We start from the raw sequence: 3,348 nt of genomic DNA on the forward strand, positions 1-3,348 counted from the left end.
TCAAAAGTAATATGCGACCAACAAACGTTTGGTATCCAACTATTCAAGCATATTGTTGATACTAATTGTCTCCCACTCATTTCCTTGCAATATGACTTGACTAATTCTTCAGCTTTATTACTTATATATTTCCTGAAGCCAGAAAAAAGTTATTTTTTAAATTTTAGGGCACATCCAGCAATACTCATGGGGTTACTTCTGGTTCTTCACTCAGAATTTACTCCTGGGATTGCTTTGACAATAAGAAGGGACAAAAATCCAATACAAAAATCCCTTCCTTACACCTATATTTATTGCAACACTATTTACCATAGCAAGACTCTGGAAACAACCAAGATGCCCTTCAACAGATGAATGGCTAAAGAAATTGTGCTACATATACATAATGGAATATTATGCAGCCATCAGGAGAGATAAAGTCATGAAATTTTCCTATACATGAATGTACATGGAATCTATTATGCTGAGTGAAATAAGTCAGAGAGAGAGAGAGAGAGAGAGAGAGAGAGAGAGAGAGAGACCCAGAATGGTCTCACTCATCTATGGGTTTTAAGAAAAGTGAAATACATTCTTGCAATAATTTTCAGAGACAAAAGAGAGGAAGACTGGAAGTCCAGCTCACGACATGAAGCTCACCACAAAGAGTGATGAGTTTAGTTAGAGAAATAACTACATTGAGAACTATCCTAACAATGAGAATGTATGAGGGAAATAGAAAGCCTGTCTATAGTACAGGTTGGGGTGAGGTAGGGAAGAGGGAGATTTGGGACATTGGTAATGGAAATGTTGCTCTGGTGATGGGGATGTGCTTTACATGACTGAAACCCAACCACAATCATGTTTGTAATCAAGGTGTTTAAATTAAATAATATTAAATAAAAAGATGGGATACCAGGGATATAACCTGGGTCATATTTATTTTTATTTAGTGATACCACACCTGAAGAGGAAGCCTTATGGTACACTCCTAAGGGATTCAGCAGATGTGGGTCTGGAAGCAAATGCTGACACAGGAAATAATTCAGACATGATTAAGGAAATAAAACAAGTTCAGGAACTTCCACAGCAAGTCTCTTAACAAGCAGATAACTCAGTTGTGGAAAAAACAAAACTGCAAGCAACTTCTCCCTGAGACCCAGGGTCTTTATTGGCAATTAAAGACGACACCCAGGTGAGGAGAACAGGCACCAATCCAAAAGGTGCTTCAATACGAAGGTGCTTCCATCTAGTGGGTAACAAGAATCAGCAAAGAAGAAATGTCCTGAATAGAATAGAAACCAGTTAGTCCAACATCGCATTTCTAACTTTATAGAAAAATGCAGAAATATGAGGTAAAATGAACTAATTGATGTTCCAAGGTTTTAAGAAAAAGGCAGATGCCTCTATCTAAAAGATAAAAGGGGTGGCAGGTTTTTTTCATAGATGCAGCAAAAGTTTGGTAAAATCGAAGGAAAAAAACTTTGACCCAACAGCAGGTGTCCTTATCCATGAAACATTCTGTCATAATACCAAATACAGGCTTCAGGAATACTAGTTTGTCTAATTCCAAAGTCTTTCTTCATGGTTCCAGGAAAGGTTCTTTTTTTTTTTTTTTTCGTTTTTTTTTTTTTTTTTTGAGGGGGGGAATCACATCCAGTAGCGCTCAGGGATTACTCCTGGCACTATGCTCATAAAGCGCTCCTGGCAGGCTCGGGGGACAATATGGGATGCCGGATTCGAATCACTGTCCCTCTGCATGCAAGGCAAATGCCCTGCCTCCATGTTACCTCTCCGCCCCAGATAAGCTCTTCATAATCACAATTGTCTCAGTCAGGCTTCAGTAATTACAGACTTTGGTGTTAGCACATATCCTATGTCAAAGTCAGGGTGTCAAAAAGCATCTCCTGATATCATATCACTGTTAGAAGGAGAGGTAGTAAAATCTGCCTTCAAAGCAAGTCATTGTTGATTTCCAAGTTGTCATCAGGGTGGCATATGAACCCACTCTGAAGCAAGTAGATGCCAAGTCAGTGTTAGAGCCTGTCCTGGTAGTAGGTCGACTCCTGGTGTTAGAGCAGAAAACCAGGCCAGATCCAAAGAGACACTAAAGATTCAGAGGTGATAGGCCAATGTCTGAGTGACTGAAGCCTAAGCAAATCATTATGGCAAATGTTCAGTGTGAAAGGGCCCCCTGTAATAAAAAAATTCAGAGTTCCCATCCCTAATGGATAGGAACTCCACTCTGTATCTAAAATTTTCCCATTTTAATGTGCCCATGCAAAAAAGAACAGTGCCACAGGACAATATTGGTGCCCATGGGGAAAATAATAACAAACTAAACAATCCCTGTAACCTAGGAATAAATAACAAATTGGGGAGAAAGAAAGAAAGAGCAAAAGAAAACACTAGGAAATTGTTGCAAATCAGCCCTTAGGATGGAGCTGGATGGTGGAGATGGAGGCCTTTGTCCTTAGGCCCTGGACCACGTGGCTCCATCCCCCATTAACCGGCATGTCATTATCTTCAGGTGGTCCAGGCGGGAATCAGACTCACTCAGACAGGCATCAGGAAGTATCAGTTTTATTCATACCCTATCCACCATATGTGTGGTCAATCTCAACCAGGAATGGGCGGGGTCTTGTAGGTAAGATCAAATTACCTGGAAAGAATGGGGGATGAAGCCACAGGAAATTATTTGTAACGTGGTAAGCAGGGGAGGGGGATAAAGAAAAGGGTATATACAATAGACATTATATACAATACGGATAGACATTAAACAAATATGGATAGAGGTGCTCACCATGCACTCACATACGCACATAGACAATGAAGATTTATCCATAGGTTACACTTGAAAAACTGACTCAGGTTGAGTGTGTCAAAGCACTTCAAAATATACAGCCAGCACATTAAGTGGAAAAGTTTTATAATTCGTAGGAGAAATCATTGTTGAAGAAGGTAAACTTTTGCTTAAAAAAAATGCTTCATGGTTTAGAATGTGCATAGAACATTCTTTTTTTTTTTAAATATGGAACGCTTCACGAATTTGCATGTCATCTTTGTCTAGAGGCCATGCTAATCTTCTCTGTATCGTTCCAATTTTAGTATATGTGCTGCTGAAGCGAGCACACATAGAACATTCTTAAGTAGGATTCTTGTTTTCAGATAAGGGAAAGCAAAGTTACTTAAAAAAAGAATAGAAAGAACAAATTAAACAAAAAAATAAAATAAGTATAGTGACAAGCAAATTTGTGACAAGTATTTTATCTCCAGTGAGGTCACTAGGAAACACATTTGTTTCCATATAAATGAGAGAAAATTTACTTTAAAAAAGAAAGAAAAAATAAAAAAGAAAAAGGAAGATAAGAA

The 3,348-nt window shown here is 38.5% G+C and overlaps 1 non-coding gene across 1 annotated transcript; it reads right to left on the bottom strand.

Moving 5' to 3' along the window:
- Positions 1 to 3,001: 3,001 nt before the first annotated feature.
- On the bottom strand, positions 3,002 to 3,108 carry LOC126010688 (U6 spliceosomal RNA). The gene has a single exon (XR_007496703.1). It is a non-coding gene; the product is annotated as a U6 spliceosomal RNA (small nuclear RNA).
- Between the last annotated feature and the right edge of the window lie 240 nt (positions 3,109 to 3,348).

This window comes from Suncus etruscus, chromosome 5 (genome assembly GCF_024139225.1).
Source record: "Suncus etruscus isolate mSunEtr1 chromosome 5, mSunEtr1.pri.cur, whole genome shotgun sequence".
Taxonomy (NCBI): domain Eukaryota; kingdom Metazoa; phylum Chordata; class Mammalia; order Eulipotyphla; family Soricidae; genus Suncus; species Suncus etruscus.